The sequence below is a fragment of the Thermobia domestica genome, chromosome 1 (assembly GCF_964235325.1).
Source record: "Thermobia domestica chromosome 1, izTheDome1.hap1.1, whole genome shotgun sequence".
NCBI lineage: Eukaryota > Metazoa > Arthropoda > Insecta > Zygentoma > Lepismatidae > Thermobia > Thermobia domestica.
The window spans coordinates 375,436,250-375,455,061 of record NC_137454.1 but is presented as its reverse complement, the minus strand read 5'-3'; positions in this window follow the sequence as shown (position 1 = coordinate 375,455,061).

The following is an 18,812-nucleotide window of genomic DNA, read 5'->3' as shown; positions in this document are numbered from 1 at the left end:
TTCTTGAACGTGATTTCTGTACTGAAACTAACTTCGTTTTTCAAGATAACCTTCGCACACGCTAATGTCTACATAAGCATTTCCTGTTTCAATGCACTGCAATACGATATCCTAAGAATGCCTGACATATGAAAAACAACTCAAACATGAACGCAAAACGTATCTATATGTATATGTAATATTTCTTTGTTGTAAGTTACCACAGAATTCTCTATAGGAAATGGTATGCACATATTCAAACATATATATCAGCACCATCCTGGATAATAACAAATCTGATATCCCATGTAATTTTTCTCTGCATGATTTAATTCCTTACTCATATATGTGTGGCTTCGGGATCTATATCTATATTTTAAACGGAAAATTGTTCTATAACGTGTTTCTAACACGGGCGCTAGCCACAAAATTCGGCGCTTATTCCACCATAACATCTGCCAACATATTGGACCGAGAATCCGGACGTTGACATATACAATTTTATCCACACACAATTCAATGTATTAATAACCATAATAGCATGGGGGCAATTTGAAGAGTTTTCTTATAATAAACTTAACCATTAAATTTTAGGTAGAGCAAATATTAGTTGAGATGGATGAATTAGATTGTAGAAATAAAAGTAGAAATATCAGATCAGAAAATTACACAAATCTGTTGCTGAGGCCTTACGTTAAAATTTATAATAGCTGTCATAATGAATTTTGAAGATAGGATAAGAATTAAACGAATTTTGAGACAAGGTCGAATAATAAAATGTGATATCAATTAATAACCAGCATTGTACTCACCCAGACTTTGACGAGTGAAAATTTTGAGGTGTCGATCCTTCCAGTCAGACGGTCACTTCAGAACTCTCTTTAGTTCTCAACTCTTTTTCGTCCACCTACCTTTTCTTCCTAGTTTTGGTAGCGTCATTTCTTCCGCTTCCATTACATTTTTAGACTTACTTCATAACGTGAAGTGGGAAGTGTTATTATTTCCTTGATACATTGCTACGTAACATATTTTTATATTTCCTATTTAGAAGAATGTTTTAACTAGACATAGTTTTAAATTATTATGAGACTTCCTTGATTTCTTTGCATGTGTGAATGACCTACAGCACCAGACTGGGGATTGACTTTTATTTGCATTTAATATAACAAGGTTTACAAAATATTGAGCCAAAACCAATAAAATATTGATCGCCCTTCACCAAAATGCTTTAGTCACATTACAATATTATCTTACATGTGACACCTATAAAATCCTTTCAAATATTCTATTAACAAGATTGATCCCCTGCGCAGATGAAATTATTGGAGATTATCAGTGCGGATTTAGACAAAATCGATCAACTATCGACCAAATATTTACCATTCGCCAAATACTCGAAAAAAGTTGGAATACAATACCCCGGTACATCAACTATTTATTGATTTTAGAAAGGCGTACGACTCGGTTAGGAGAGAAACATTATACATCGTTCTTACAGAACTTGGAATACCAAGAAAGCTCGTGACTCGTGATAACGGTACGTTATGCAAAATAATATTGTCTAGCGCGCTCTTCAATTATTAAATCTAACTCCAGTTCCCTCATTACCAGTATTTAATACCATTGATTCCTATTCCTGCTATATCGAACTACCGCTCTCGAATATCTACATATACATTTTGTATCAGTTTGAGATGCTAGACAAAGACATCTATAAATAAAATACTGAAACTAATGTTAGGATAGTCGACAGAATTTGAACATCGGACTATTGTGCAATTCTGGTAACGGATTCCGTTTAGGAGGATATTTCGCGTAGGGATCGTCCACATATCGCAAAGGGGGAGAGGGTTCGGCCTTATGTTACGAAGTGTGACAAGGGGAGGAGCGGTTTCATCACGTAACGCATGTGCTTTTGCTGTAATTTTTATTTTTATTCCCAGATTTATATGCAACAATTTAAACAAATAATTTCATTCAGTTTTTTTCATTTCTTATAAATAAACTAGCAGAATACCCGTTCTTCGCACAGGAAAAATACGTCAAAAAGCTCCAAAACTGTCACCAATCAACTTCCTCAAAAACTATGAATTTGACACAAATATTGGTGATTTTCAATTATTTTTACATGTCACCATCCACCTTAGAAGTACTAATGGGAGCTGAATTTGGATTTAAACTGCATGGTTTCACTGTTCATCTCAGCGACCCCGAAAACTATGAATTCGACACTAAAATCCGTCATTTTCGATATCTCCGTCTCCCCATATTCCAAGTTGCACCTTCAAAGTAAAATGATTAAAAAAAAATCCCAGTCCTGAATCTCATCTATGTTGAAAATCTGAGATCGATTGGGTGGTTTAAGAGTTATTTAGTTACACAGCCATTTTTATGACAGATGACGATCCCTGCGTGTATTACAATGCAATAAAACTCCGTTTTGCGGCTATCGCAACATTGCATGTACCGCACACGTTTTTCTCGACTTACGTGTTGGTGATTCTAACCACCGCTTGAAAATGCCTTCATATTCCCACTCGTATCACTATTTTTGAGAATATAATTTAAAACTTTTGAATCATTACCCACTCTTTTCTTTTAGTAAGGGGTATCCCATGTGTAACAGAAGAAACTTTTTAGTAAAATATTTTCCGCGATTGAACAATCCAAGATTTGCAGACCAAAATAAGATATTAAAATCCTAATTCGTCGGATATTCATATCGTACTATTTTTTTTTAATTTTAGATTTGAATATTTCTGAAGAAATCGAATTTATTCGCATTCACGCGCTGTTTAAGAATTTGAAAAAGGGTAAACTTAAGTCCAATGTCCAAACAGGATGCTCGAAAACTTGTTCACTAACGAGATGTCCCTGTTCCTTCACGTGTGCAGCCAAACTTTGCATCGTCGACACTGGCGAACTTTAAATGCACGAAGCATTTTGGATCCCTGAATAAGGGGTTGATGTCAGTTCTTTAGATGCTGTTTCACCTGCAGCTTTCGGCAGTATTTCCTCCTTTCCATCGTCGGTGACATAAAAGGTTGGGTGCGATCTCCTTGGGAAAACGACCTTATGCATTCAAGCATTTTGTAATACAAAGTTCTACCATTAAAAAAAAAAAATTGTTGTTGTTGTAATAACCACCAAAATAAGCAAAAGTGGTGAAAATACCAAAAATCAAAAAGTGTTACGTAACAAAGGGAGGAGGGGTTCGACGTTGCGTCACGAAGTGTGACAAGGAAAGGGAGGGGGTAAAAATTTGTCAAAAATAGCGTTACGTAATAAGTAGACGTCCCCTTATGTATACTTCTAGATGCTTGATTCTTTCAACAAGTCTTCAGAGTGTATGCTTTCATGCAAAGCAACAGACATTTTATGGGTGACATTTTCTGACCAACAAGAAACATTCTCGCGACTCATGCCGCATGACAGGTATTTGGAGAAATGAACAAAACCACCTATCTATTAGTATGATAGATATACTGTACATTAGACAGAGAATGTTCCAATGTATTTTTAAAACGATGTTCAATGATAATTGTAGAAATAATACCACTCTTCCTTCCCCCCTATCTGGAACATTTCATTCACTGCGGATAATATTTACCCCGGTACTTTTCCAAAGATGTAGGGTCACCTTTCCACTCCATTCGAGCTTCTTGTTATACTGTTGTGGTCATGCTATTGTTATTCTGTTCTAGCCGGGCCTCCCCTAAATATTTACTGGCCTCCATAAAATTTAGGCTTGCAATTGAATTACAAAATGGTGATGAACTTTAATATGGTTGGATCGGGCTCCCTCTAAATTTTTGGGCTGACTATGGGACTATGTGTTATTGATCTGATACCTGATAAATTGCGTGTAAATTGAACCAAAACATGATAAATTACGTGCAAATTGATCTAAAACATAAATTAGTGCAAATTGATCTAAAACATGATAAATTACGTCTTTAAAAAAAGCAAGTATAGATTTCTATACTTTCAAGAAACCATAATCATCTTCTTGTATTACTATGGTTCTTGAAGGTAGAAATTTATACCCGTTTCATCTTTTACACGTAATTTAAGAAGACTGTCTTTACATATGATGCAAGGGGTACGTTCCTCTGAAGAAAGGATGGAACACTTGAAGATTTTCAACGAAACAACGGAATTCAGAGAAGACGACAGGCTAGGAAACCTTTTAGACGCATAGTTCTATTGGAGATGCTAATATCTAGGAAAACACTTAGAATTCACAACTATTGTATGCAGAATTTTAGTAAACCAATACGAAGATACACAGTACATTGGAAATAATGAATTTCCCGTCTTGCTGTCTCGAGCACAGACTCGTCAAACATCGTCGACATCCGATACTTTCTTCTCATGGATGGTTCTGTTTCCTATACATATAGTAATTAAAATTATTCTTGAAAGCTCTACATTAAACACAGCTTCTTGTTAGAAACTCTGTATTGTAGTGTTTGACATCCATGTATTCAGCTTTTCTGTTGTTAGAAAAAAAGAAAACTCCGAAATCTTGGTTTAATCCTTCAACTCAAAAATGATTTTTTTCTATATATTTCTTACTTGTCTCTTCATCCATATTCCAATATTTATGAATAAATGAACCGATTATATACATATCAATAGTACTTTTGATATATGTGCTTTTTCGTTACTTAAAATAATAATTAGAAATCGTTAAAGACATGTGAAAACATTGTCATAATTAAATATTGATAGGCAAACTACTTAGATTAATCTTAATACATTTAAATATTGCTCCTAAGCAATATTAAGGTAAAATGTGTGCCTTTCAAACTTGTAAAATCAAGATATTTCTCTTGGGGGTTCGAAATCTGGATAGGTACAACACTATGTAGTATAAACTAGTGATATTCTACACTCGAAAAGTAACCGTTATTCTCAAAAAATATGTATTACTGCTTTAATAAGGAGTACTTTGTGTTTGAACAATAGTATTCATTATTAAAACAATAATACATATTTTGATGTTAAACTAATTTCTCTTGAAGTCAATTTCTTAAACTTAACCACATTTGAATAGAGTACTATTTGAGTGTGACAAGTTGAGTAAGTGTGAGTGTGAGGGAGAGTGAGGACGATTAACAACGAGAGAATTGATTGGGGATGAATGTGAGGGAGGGTTAAAAAAAAACTACTTATCTCTGGAGTGGATACCCAAACAATAGTAAGGTATTCTATGCAGCAACCCACAATGAGGACGCGAATGTCGCTGAGAAGTTTCAATATATAACATACTGGAAAATCAAATGGTTATCGTAGCTATTTCAGCTGAGAAATCGGTCTTCTTATAAGAGGGTGAGAAATTTAATGTATAATATTAGATGTGGCATTCCTCTCATGTTGTTGCTTGCGCCTGCAAAAGGCGATGAACCTTTGTATCAAGTCTCATCACTTTTTCTCTCAACACCTAGGGAGCAGCACCTTCTCCTGGGCGCTCAAATCGAAACGATTGAACTGAAGTCGAGAAATTGGACGAGGCTCGTTCCATCTTTGAAACGTCTGCCGGAAACCCGAATCGCTATGACCCGTGAGTCAAGCATTATACCTGTGATGGATTCAACTAGTATTCAAACGCTCGGCCCAGATTAAACTCAAGTAAAAAGAAGGTTGAGAACTTTAGCAACATCATACTTAGCAGCAGAAGTTCTGCAGAGAAAACGAGATACAAAAGTACCTTTTACAGAGCATGCGTGAACATTTATCGGAGAGAAATTCCCCGTCCAAGTTTTTTTTTTTTTTTTTTTTTTTTTAATGTAGAAAATACTGTTTATTTTTAGGTCAGGATCACTATTTAGAAACCTATAATACTGCTATAGAAGTCAGTCTGTTTTCTCCCTTCGTAATCGTTCTGCACGTCTCCACTCCATTGGTAGTATCATACGTGAAGTTGTCTCTGCACACAGTTTGGTTACAGATACTAAATCCCTACAAATGAAGGGGCGCAAAAATTTTGTCCCCACGACATAAAATTCTTGGATACTTAAAGGTTGGTAAGTGTTGTTATGTGCTAGCGTTATCTCACTGGTTTCAAGAAATTTAGTTCTGACCGAGGATGATTAGGAGATGTCTACAGATCGTCCTTGTGTTTCGTGGAAGCAGAGGAACCAGTGCCAGAGTTTTCTTAAAATTTCTTATCATTCTACTATATCCAAATAAGAATTTTGAATTATTTCTGTTTTCAGAATTTTCGCGATGAGGTGCGAAGCGGTGGCCATCTCGTGCCAGAGAACCTTTTGAACATTCTGGAGAAACAGCAATTATGGGCCAATTCCTTTAAGTTTCTCAATCCCTGTTGTACGAAATTGTCACGACACACCTCGATCTCAAGAAAAGAAACTGTGTACCGTGAAAACTGACATTACACTATAATATAAGGAGACTAGGAGCAGCATTGGCTTTTTTTGCCAGCGGTACCACGATGGCGGCGGAGAACATTTTGAACGAGGTTATCACAGGCACACTTGACCCGGTAAATTTGGCAGCAGTTGTTGCATTAGCGTCACAGTCGTTATCCATGCAAGCCCGTTCTGCTAATCGAATTGCATTCTAAGAGTGAGACTGTGAAAGACGAATCTGTTACTGTCAAACATTAAGGAATTTTGTGACAGATTTTTTTTATAACTGATACATGATCAATAGTTTAAAATGGGAATGAATGATTTCTTACGGTGTTGTGTTGATCTATGTTAATGCTCGCCCATGTATGGCGGTGAGAAAATGAAAATTAAATAAAAAAAAAAACCTAAGTATTATGTTCCACGGTTATGCCGGTTAGGCTAAAGGAGACGGTGATAATGAGAAATGAATGAAATGAAAGAATGAAGAAAGTGGGAGGAAACGGGAGAACCCCAAGAAAGCCCACGAGTACGGTGTTTGTCCACTACAAAGTCCACTCGGCGCGAGCTGGGATCGAACCAGGGACCCCAAGAACCGGAGGTAAACGCGCTACCAGTGAGCCACGGCTTCCCCACCCCCCATATGGCAGTGAGGATCAACAACTAATCTTATGTAGCTGTTCTACTGTGACAAGAACCCGTGATGAATATGTTGAAAAGTAATGTCATGTTGCTTTATCTGTGACATTAAATATTTCTAGGTTTCTGTATTTGTGTTTAGCGCCCTAAGGAAACGTTTTCTGGATTCGCCTCGTAGCAGCGGGTTTCATGGTTCTGCTGCAACTGCAATGTGGCGTCCACATTGGAAGACGATCGGATACCAACTGAACATTCTGAATGCTCACTTCTATCATACACTGAAAAGCGTTGCTAGGCAATCAAGTAACTTCTTATATATTGTTAAGGAATCAAATATTTCATTGTTGCACTTCACTATTGTTCATCTTCAATTGTTCTGAACGCAGTTGCTAGGCAATTTGGAAACAATACACATAAGTAAACTAACCAAAGGCTTTTTTTTTTTTTTTTTTTACATTTCACATTATTTAGTCTTTACTGTGTACGGTTATTGCTGTGAATGTCTTTCATCAAGTGTCTTTTATTGTTAACCAATCGAATATATCGTTGAAAAGCTAAACATTGTTTCTTATGTATGGTCTTAGAATGTATCGTACATGTTCCTCGTCCCTTTGCTTGTCTTGTTCGTTTTTGTTCTCTGCTCTCCCGTTATTTGCTCTTTTATCAGTCATTATATAGATATCTTTTGCTACTCGTTTTCAATTAATAAACGTGAAAAATCGCCCTGGTATCAATTCCAACTTCACAATTTCACATTTCATCGAGGAACAGTTATTGAAAACATGATGTATCATAGGCAGGTATTTACGCTAACCCTTATTGGACCGTCAGCGTTGTCAAATCATATTATTACAGTTTCAATCCGGTTCTGAGCCAAACTGTCAAGATACTCTTAAAGAAACTGAGTCAGTAAGAGCTCCAAAAAAAGTTTGATTTCACTTACTGGCTGGTACTTTCTGGTACAAAAGTTTTAAGTTCGTAATGTTCTCTTATTTTGCCACGCCATGTACTTATTTTGTTTTTGACATAGCATGTTGTTGGTTTCCCAGTGATTGATGACATGCCAATCCGAGGGTTGGAACTTTATAGTGGCAACTATTTTCAAACTGATACATGCTCAATGGTTTAAAGTGCTTCAGTCACCAGCATTCTATGCGGAATTCAGCTATTCGTTGCCAGCTATGCGGAATTCGTTCGATACCTGTTTCAGCACCTGTTGTGTTGATCGTTTTAATTGGCCGGTTTACTACCTGAAGAACAATTTTGAAACGAATGCCACGAAAAGTGGTTCCTTCATCTTAAGGATCAAGTCAAAGTCACAAGGGCTAAAGTTTGGGGAGTAGAGTGAATGGTATAGTATTTCCCACCTCCCATCAATCGAACAGATCAGTCACGCCTTGCGCTGCATTTGTCAGAGTGTTGTCCACCTAAATTATGGGTGGGTTCTACAAAAAGTGCCGCCGTTTCTTTCTTAAGGCTGGTCACAGGTTGTGTTTCAAGAAGGAACAAAAATACTGCGCATTGACGTTCTGATGTGGAAGAACTGTATGTGTTGATTTCACCTTTCCATCGATGCACAAGAATCCCATAAGTTTTACATTGCTGGGATTCTGACGAACTTTGGAATTTCATGGTGACCCATAATAACGGCATTCTTTTAATAGGCTTGTCAATTGTGGTCCGTACGATTTGGCCGATATTTCATAAAGCGTAATGATACGGCGTAGGAAAATCCTCCCCTTCCCGCTTGTAGCGTTCCAGGAAGGTACGAGCAACGTCTATTCTTGCCATTTCTGCATTTCCATCAACTAATGTGGAACCCATCGTGATACAATTTTTCGCATGCCCAAGCATTCCTTCAGAATGATCAGAAGAGTCGTCCGTCAATCCTGCCTCTTGGGGCAACTCACGAATTTCATTGACCATTGTCTACTAGTAATGCGTTAACAACATTCACTCATCTTCTTCACTGACACGGAGATGACTAGGCCGTTGCAAGTCTTCTACATTCTGGCGTTCCTCCTTGAAGATTCGTACCCACCTTACCACTGTTGTGTAAGAAAATGCAGATTCCCTGCAAGCCTCTTAAAGACGTTGATGACATTCATGCTGTACAGCAACTGGCACATTCAATTTTTATTCAGTTCCATTGGTCTTGTTTCGAAAACATAAGGACAATACTTGCCTTACACCATCGGCAAGTATATGTGTATGTAACATAGACTGCCCGCTCTGTTCTTCTCGTCTGCTGTCCTTGCGCGTGACGTTGGAGAGTCCATTTGAGGTGAGGCAGGTATGTAATTAATATGTAGTACGAGAATATTATTTGATTCCGTTGCGCATTATCTCTAAAGCAGAGTTTCCATTATTAAACTTGCAATCCTCGTAGGCCACCCACACGACGCTATTTTTTCACGATAGTTCAAATTTATCTGTATTGCTTTTTCATAACGTATATAGCTGCAAAGTATAAATATGTATATTGGAGACGTAACTTTGTCCAAACCCAAGTTGAATATCTTCTAATTTGTCCATTCTTCTCTTCTGTCGAAACATTTGTCTGCCCCCCCATCCAGAGCCAGATTTATGTTTGATGAAGCCCAAAGTTGTTGAAGGTAATGGGGCCCTTTAAATATATCGTTATGTAACCAGCCCATGCAGAACGTAGGTATACTACGTATATACAGAAATGAGTAAACAAGTGATATTTTACGGAGCAGCCTAACAGAAGGGGGCTCCATTGCTTACGTCATAGGAGCCTACACAACACAAATTACTGTTGCTATATGTAGGTTTTTTTTTTACCTTATACGAGAAGTGTTCAAAAAGTATTAAACCTTATTTTTTCCCGCGTAAACCAATGATGCGCAGGTGACTTTCTTCAGTGTAGATGTAGAGTCATGCGCAGTCGTGAATGTTTTCTCTTCCGCAGAAGGCGTCAGTCGTTTGCAGTCGGCCAACGAATGAGGTACATTGAGCTGTCGTCGGATTACAGTTGTTTCTAATCTGATAGAAAAATTCCCATTGATATTAGGGCTGTTTTGATAATCGAGTAATCGATAACAATTCGATAAAATTTCAAAACCGTTTCATCGATAAAGAATTTTAATTTTATCGAACTTTCGAGACTCCCTAAATGTTTCAGACTCTCGAAATGTTCGAGACTCTTGAAATGATCGAGACTCCCGAAATGTTCGAGACTCTCGAAATGATCGAAACTCCCGAAATGTTCGAGACTCGAAATGATCGAGACTCCCGAAATGTTCGAGACTCTCGAACAGTTCGAGTGTCTCGAAGTTGTTTAATGTTTCTTACATTTCGGGAGTCTTCAACATTTCGGGAGTCTCGAATTGTTTGAAATCAGCAAATACAGAAATATATCAATATGATCGCATTTGTCGAGTCGCTTGAATATTTTGAAAAGTTCGGGATTATCGGAGTGTTCGGAAGAAACAATGTATTCGAGGTTATCATAGTTGTATATAATATGTATTACATATGTGCAGGGTGTTCACTTTAAAACTTCTCTCCTTAGCAATGAAGTGAAGGAAAAGTTTTTTTCCCACAGATCTGTACAAGGTTTAACCAGTCTGTGAGAAGAGAGAAAGAAGAAGAGAAAACATGCATCACCGGAATGGAATTGGAATCCAAGACTTTGTGGTGGACAAACACCGTGTGCGTGGGTTTTCTCGGGGTTCTCCCGTTTCCTCCCACTTTCTTCATTCCACCATTTCATTCATTACTCATTATCACCGTCTCCTTTAGCCTAACCGGCATAACCGTGGGACGTAAAACTCAAAATTTCATTTCATTTTCATTTGGAATCCAAGACACCATTAGGCTACCAATAGGCCGATTGCGCCAATAACGGGGCAGGCAAAAAAATATTTTTACATATGATTTCGACAAATACAATTTTGCAATATCTTATTAGATGAAGAAAGTTGTTTGACTAGTTTGGCTACAAGAAGGAATCATTGGAGAGGTAAAGGAACCCAACTGTCCATCACTACTTTTGATAATCCCGAAACTTCGATAATATTCGAAATGTCGATAGTACCTGAAACTTCGATAATACTTGAAATGTCGATAATACCCGAAACTTCGATAATATTCGAACTTTCGATAATACCCGAAACTTCGATAATACCGGTACTCGAAATTTCGATAATACCCGAAACTTCGATAATACTCGAAATGTCGATAATACCCCAAACTTCGATAATACTCGAAATTTCGATAATACCCGAAACTTCGATAATTTCAAATACTGGAACGGTTTCGAGTAACCGATGACAACTCGATAAATTTTCACTCCCGAAGTTCGATAGGTCTTCAGCCTTATCGAACACCCCTAATTGATATTCCAAATTTTCCCAAAAGTTTGGCAATGCCAAAGCGGAAATCCTTCAACCGGATCGATGATAATATCCGAGAAACTTGAGTTAGGCTTTCATCACCAAACACAATATTCCTGTGTATCATCAGGCTTCCTACTCAGCCGACATGGCTCTGAGTGACTTTTGGTTATTTCCCAAGCTGAAAATACCACTAAAAAGGATCCAATTTGAGTTAAAACATCATGTGGAATGTTATGACACGGTTACTCACCTTTCCGAAAATCTACGTTCCAGTATTGTTTCCAAGAATGGCGGCAGCACTGGGAGAAGTGTGTTCATTACCAAGAAAACTATTTTGTAGAGAATTAGTGTTTCGGATTTCCAAATCAATAAATGAATTTTTGCCAACAAAAGGTTCGAAACTTTTTGAATATGTCCTGTATTTTTTTAAATATATATCCAGTTCTTTCTTCCTTTAATTTTTTGGAGACACAACCTATATTTTGATTAACTTATACGTAAATCCAGTACCGACTGCACTAATCTATACTGGGCATGAACAACACATAATCAGATCCAAATGAAAATTATCCTTTATACAGGTTGTTGGAAAGTAAACATAAAGAACAAAACATATTATTTATGTTTACTTTCCAACAACCTGTTAAAAGGATACCTGTTCATGAAAATATCTCACTTGGCATAGATGAAATTCAAGAGGACCATCAGAAGTAATTGTTAAAAAATTACAATTCTTTTACCATTTGCGTATAAATATGACGTCCGGATGTGTGGCATGAAAACTGTAGTGCAAAAAAAAAAACGCGGCCACTGAAAAGTACGAATGCTATCTAACCAAGCCAGAGCAGGACGAAGTAAGAGTTCCCGAGCGGTAGCGAAGGGGTGCGTCAGTAACGGTGGATATAGGAGTAAGCGAGGGTAGTGAAAACAAATGGGTTTTGGCAATGATAGGAGTTTCAATGGCACTTGTTATGGTTTCATACTAGCAGCGGTCCTCTTGTAAACATAAAATACATCTTTTATACATTGTGCAGAAATACACCGCCGGTGGAAAATACTATCTAATAAAGTCATCTTTCATATGCACTCATTCATTTTATCCGTCGTAAACACTTGTAATGATTTTAACTAGTAACTCTATACTTTTAAAACTAAAATACTAGTTACTTTGTATTTAATTCTATGGCTTGCAGAAATTTGTTCTTTATAAATATGTCTTTTCATGCAAAGTATTGAATTTTACCTGTTAATCTTCCAAAATGTGATGCGCGAAAAGGAAACCAGCATTGTCAATTAAGGCTGTAGTGGACAGTTTAGACCTTAACACAGGTAACAATATAAAAAGATAAGTCAAATTATAAAACCTGTTTCAAAACAATTTACTTATGGCAAACTTGTATAAAATGTTGTAAAGGCTCGTTTGTCATCTTGTTCAGGTAAAAAGTGACATTCAGAAGGTAGAGAACAAAGGTACTTTCGTTAGGTGAATGGTTGGTTCAAAAAGAGGCAACAAGGCTCCAGTGCACGGATTAGACCATTTTGAAAACGACAGGAGGAAGGGCTTTTGAAATCTGAAGTCCTAAGTTGAATATGAGAGTTGTTACGAAAGGCTGTTCTATTTTTTCTTACGTTATTTATTAACATTTTCAGGTGTACACTCATGTTCAAAATTATTGTCGCATGTCTATGAATATGTTGTTGTAGGAATATAATTTGACAAGGAATTCGCTCGGTATTTCTTACAATGTTAGTATGTGTATAATCCGCAAAGACATGTATGTGGTTAATTTCATGTCAAAAGAGCAGTAAATAAGAACAATAAAACGAAAATAAAACTTTTTGTCCATTTAGTAACATTTTGTTTTACTCATTCTAATTTTGGCATCTATAATTCTTTTCCTATGAAATTTAGCACAAATATACATTCCCGATTATACTCATAGTATCAGTATTAAAAGCACCCTGCAAAATCGTTATGAAACTATATTTTTTGCAAGAAGACAGTTATAGATATAGATATGTGATAGTTTTGGACATGAGTGTACATAACAGTTCACTCCAGCAGTCGATTCTACCAAATAGAAAATTTGTAGGTAAAACACGATGTGAAACATTTTCCGCAAAGGAATAAGAGTATAAATGTAATAAATTACTGTCAGTGCACAGCATATTGAAAGGAATTTGAATTATAGTGAAAGTATTGTATGTATAAGCGTGCTCTTCCACTATCCTCGATTATGCTCATACCCCCCGTCGCTGACGCGCCTGCTCCCTACGGACGCATCCTTCGTTATCGCTCAGCTCAATACTCAATTCACATAGTATTGCCGAACGAGCGATAGTCAGAGGAGGCGGGTTAGTAGCCAGGTTGATTGTGTTACTTAACATTACATTGAATAGTATAATTTTCTCTACCTTCATTTACAGATATTTGCTTACCATATTTGCTGCAATTTGTAGATTTATTAAGCCATGACTTTCCTTTACTTTTAATAGATTTTCCTGATTATCATCTCATTGTTTCATAAACTGTAATACTGTTACTTTACATCCAGAGTTGCTTGTCTGTATACCTGTAGGGTCTAGCCATGTTTACAATACAAATGCTCATTACATTGCCACAACCCTACCATAGGGTAACCTTGCGCAAAGTACTCCCCTCCTCTTGGCGAAAAGTTCCATGTTTCGAATCGCTTTTATATATATGGAAGACCGGGGCTGGTTCACAAACTACTTATAACTCCTCCATTAATTAACATAATGAGCTGTTGCTGCTATCATAAAAGGACGACCTGTCGATGTTGCTGCCACCTTCATACGGAATTTGTAACTTACGTACAATGGCGTCTATTAAAGAGTGTTTTGCCAGTCTGAAGTATTTTTTATTCAGTTCTTCTTTACAACATCGCAGATCGTCACTTCTTGGAGTACAGATGCAAGTAATATAGCATTAGTTAGATCTGAACTTGTTTTTATGAATATTCAAACAATAAAACGTAAATACCAAACGACTGCTGAGTAATTACGACTTTGTTGCACAACATGTGCTTGGGGTTAGTTGGCGTATAGCATTTGGGGCTGGGGCTAGAACTTTATGTTCTTTTACTTTTATTGTTACGTTGTATGTTTTATTGTTATGTTGTTTACAGTTCTATTCATCTTTTACTTCCATGTTACAGAATAACATGCACGTATTGGATTACTGGTAAGATATCGAAAACGAGATAAGACTGGATTTGGGCTCTACTACTTTTGAAATGCAAAGGGAAACCATATCCGGCTTGAAGTCTCTGTGTGTTTGTCTGTCCATAGATATTTCGCTAACGATAACTTGCGTAAAATTGAATCAATTTAGTTGAAATTTGGTACATATGTGTGTGTTAGTGCCGACACAAGACCTATTGTTTTTGTTGAATTCGGACCACTAGGCTACTTCCGGAAATAAAGAGCGCATAAGTGTTATTAACATGGAAGGTTCGTGCATTTCCGAAAGCTGGCACCAGGAAAGGAGCTCGTGCTAACTTCAGAAAGAGAACATCGGCTATCTTAACCGACACGCCTGTAAAGGATGCCCTCGCTGAGAGAGCAGAAAAGTCAATGGAAACCAAAGCCACTCCTCCTTCCACTGAAGCAAAGAAGAATCTTCTGGGGAAGAAAAACAAAGAGAAGAATGGAAGACAGACATCCAGAAAGAACAAGATAAAACAAGAATCTGATAAAGAGGAAGATTTCTGCATTATGTTCTTGGATGCATACACCAACAGCCGTTTAGGCAAGAATTGGATCCAGTGTGTCTTGCAGAGTATGGGTGCATGTTGAGTGCACGAATAATTCGCCATTTTACAAATGCCATAACTGTAACTTTGAATTTTCTGAATAGGCCTAATTTTCAGCTGTTCAATTCTCAGTGTCAAGCATAATTTGTATGTGCTCTTTTGTTACAAAAATTTAGGTCTAGCTATTGCTTTTACTTTCTTTGTGAAAAGTAGGAAATAAACTGCGTTTCTCGGTAATTCAGTTAAAAACTATCTTACTTTCTCTTAACTGCCTTGTGAACAGTAGGAAATAAACTGCGTTTCTTCATAGTTCAGTTATTTCAATTACATTTTAAAATAATATAAGGAATTAGCCTACATCAAATCATATTAAAATTGATGTAGTTTGATAATCATGTATCTATTGATATGATGACAACCAAGCTAGAATGAATAAAAGAAGTTTTTTTATTTCATAATGCTGATTCTTGTAAATGTTGTGAATAAAAGCAATTTCAAAATTCAAACAAATAGCTTACTTCATTGCAATATATATATATATATATATATATATATATATATATATAGGCAGTGGCGTATTTACGATTTTGTTTCGGGGAGGGCTTTGCTAACTTTCGGGGGGTGGCTTTGCCTGAAAATATGAAAATTCTGCAAGATATTTCATCTACTTTACTATAGTAAGAAAGATTTCGGGGGGGGGCTTAAGCCCGGAAGCCCCCCAAATACGCCACTGTATATAGGCTACATTTAAAAAGTATGTCGACTAGCCCCACAATACCAGCCAACCAGCCCCTTATTAGGGACTGGTTTTCATACTCCATTTTAAAAGAAAGAAAGATTTATTTCTCGAAAACTGAGAGGAACGAAACACAAATGAAAATTGGATTTATCAGAGGAAATCTTGCTCTGTCCATACGTGTCCATCATTTTCATTAAATATTTCCAAAATTAATTTGTATGAGTGCGTAATATCAAGGATGACTGATTTCCAACAATGATCTTAGTTGTCTCGTTTGAAATGAAATGTATATATTTTTTAATATTATGATCATATATGATAGTGTTAAAATGGTATGAAGAAATATGCACTAGTCCTTTTATTATACAAAAGTAATTAAGAATATTTTATTATAATACATCTGTATAAGTTGTCACTTAAATTGTACATGTGTATAACGTATACTTGTTTCAAATTCTAAGCGCAATTCACGTTAATTCTATTCTTTCTTCCTTTTCTTTAGAGTTCAATGCTTAGAAGGATCACATTTGTATACCTTGATGGTTTCTTGTGGTTCGTGGGTCATAGTTTGAGAAACGTTACATAACATTATTTATTTCTGTCTGGTGGTTCAAATAATGATGAAATATCAGGTTGTGTAAAGATATTGAGCCTTTGGAGGTTAAAATTGGGAATACATTTATTGTGATCGAAACTATCATATGCACTGTTTTGTTCGATAACATTCTTCCATATTTAACGCTGCACGATAGTTTCATCCCTATAGGACTTCTGTGACTTATGGTCGTCAAAACATTTTGACACAATTTTTACAAGCTTCTTTTGAAACTAACTTACCATTCACGGAGTTCTGCAGAGATCGAAACAAATGATAGTTTGACGATGCTAGGTCCGGACTATAATGTGAATGAAGTTTTTCCAAGTTCTGACGGATCTTTAAAAGTAAATACGGCCTGGTGTTGTTAGTATGGTATTGTACACTCTTTCTGTTGGCCAGTTCCGGCTGTTTCTTTCGAATTGGTATGTACACTCGCACTAATTGTCGACAGCACAGGCCTGAGTCTATCGTTCTGCTCAACAGTAGCAATTCGTGATGCGCCATGCCCTTCTAAACGCGCTTATCCTCACTTTTACCAATATCTTGTTTGCACATTGTGTCGTAGGTTATCCACTTCTCATCACTCGTGATCAACCTCTTCAGAAATGGCTCGAGTTCATTACGTTTCAGTAGAGATTCACAGATAGAAATTCGATCGAGTAAATTAAGAGTCTGATCGTGTGGTACCTAAACGTTGACCTTTTTATAGTCAGATTTCTCCAAATGGCTTAACACTATACTTGTGATGACGTTTGGGTCCTTGGCGGTGTATGACTGCTTACAACAAGACTGTAGGTCTTACTCAAGAGTATTATACCCTGTGATTGGTCGTGTATTGTAAGGAGCATCTTGGAAATACGAATTTCCAGAAGAAAAACGGTTGAACCATCTTTTGGCTGATGCTTTTATAACATATCTTGTCCATAAACGTGACACATTTCTGCAGCATTTGCTCCTTTATCGAAATAAAATTGTAAGCTGTAGCATGGTTTTGCGGACAGTTCACTAATTTTTGTGGAGGTTAATACCATTATTCTTATGAGAATTGAAACGCTTTTGCTCAAACGCCAGTTTCAACTGTCAAATGACATTAATTTTTCCCCACTGCGACTTATAAACGTTTGGATTTTTGGACACTAACGCCACCTATTGAGCAAAAGGCTAACTACTGTTTAGACTACCTGATACTATAATAGGAGTGCAAAACTCCTCCATATTTTATAATACGTATCAACTAAACTTGCACCAAATGCTCTTCTGCTATCGCCACGAGACAAAGAGAAGGATGTTAAACTTATAACTTGTCACCACTATTACGTCCCACTCTACTCACGTATGACCTAGCTTCAAATCTAATTTTTCTTGTATACCTAAATTATACAGTTATTACAAGTTTCAGCTGCTAAAACTTTAAATGTTACATTTTTGTTGGTCTCAATAGTAGAGCGTTCATCTTTTGTGCTTGGGACCTTTGATCCGATCCCAACTTGTGCCAGGTGGTCTATTGATGATAGACAAATCCAGTGTGGGTGTTTGTCTTCGAGATTATCCCGACTTCTCATTCCACTATCATACATCTCATTATTATCGTCTCTCTTATCCTTGGTTTATGAATGTGGGACGTTAAACTCCAAAATTTTCTTAATTCATTAAGTTTTAATTGCATACTTTTCATCATTGGTGCGTCCTTATTGCCATTCCTATGAGTTACTAGATTGAGTTTGGAGAATACGTGTAAATGAAATATTACAGCATGGATGGTCGTAAATCGCTCCCCCGTAATATATTAAAATCTTCACGACAATTATTCTAAGTACTACTGCATGATCGAACTTTAGAGTGTATTGCGGTGTGTCGTGGACTAGAATCATTATCTCTAGAACCATCAGAGAAGAAATAAACACAGCGCGTTACATCCTCGATATCTTCGAGCCTTTTGAGGATCAGCTGACGCAGACAAACGAAGTTTCGTTCATTTCCAGCAGGACAGCATGATACCATACACAACATATGCCTCCTTGGAAACTAGTGCTGTCGAATTTTCGGTTTTTGAGAAAACAGGTTTTCTGAAAACCAAGAACCGCAAATGCGGTTTTCAAAACCGAAACTACAAATGCAGTTTTGGAAACCGAACCCGCAAAGCGGTTTGTGAAAACTGAAACCGCAAAAGCGGTTTTCCGTTTTTATAACCGACATTTTGATTTTATGAAATTTCAGATTTTTGAAAAACCGGTTTTCGTTTTTTTTCAAAAACCGATTCGACAGCTCTATTGGAAACTGATCACTATTTTCACACCTGAGAGAACTGTCTCAGAAAGTCTACACGTATAGTCTTCAAAATCTCCT